Here is a 323-nt window from a genome sequence, read left to right on the forward strand (position 1 = left end):
GTGGGTTTTTTTCTTTTTTTAAATTCATGTATCATCTATTTTGAGGAGGCGGTGGAGGCATTCGAGGATATTGACAGCGGGTTGCCGTGAGTCAGACGCGAAAGGAAGATGAGAAAAACATTTTCTTTACAAGAAAATGGATTCATTATAATGGCAAAGTTCATATGAAATTATTTCTTTTTTTTATTTATTCACCATCCGTCATCTCACACTCGCGGAATTTGGTAAATTCGATCAAGGTATGAATGGCTTAGTTGTTTGACTGCCATTACTTAATTGTGGCCAGTTCGTCTGTTTCTTGATAGAACACACACGTGCACACG

Source organism: Penaeus monodon, chromosome 29 (genome assembly GCF_015228065.2).
Source record: "Penaeus monodon isolate SGIC_2016 chromosome 29, NSTDA_Pmon_1, whole genome shotgun sequence".
Lineage (NCBI taxonomy): Eukaryota > Metazoa > Arthropoda > Malacostraca > Decapoda > Penaeidae > Penaeus > Penaeus monodon.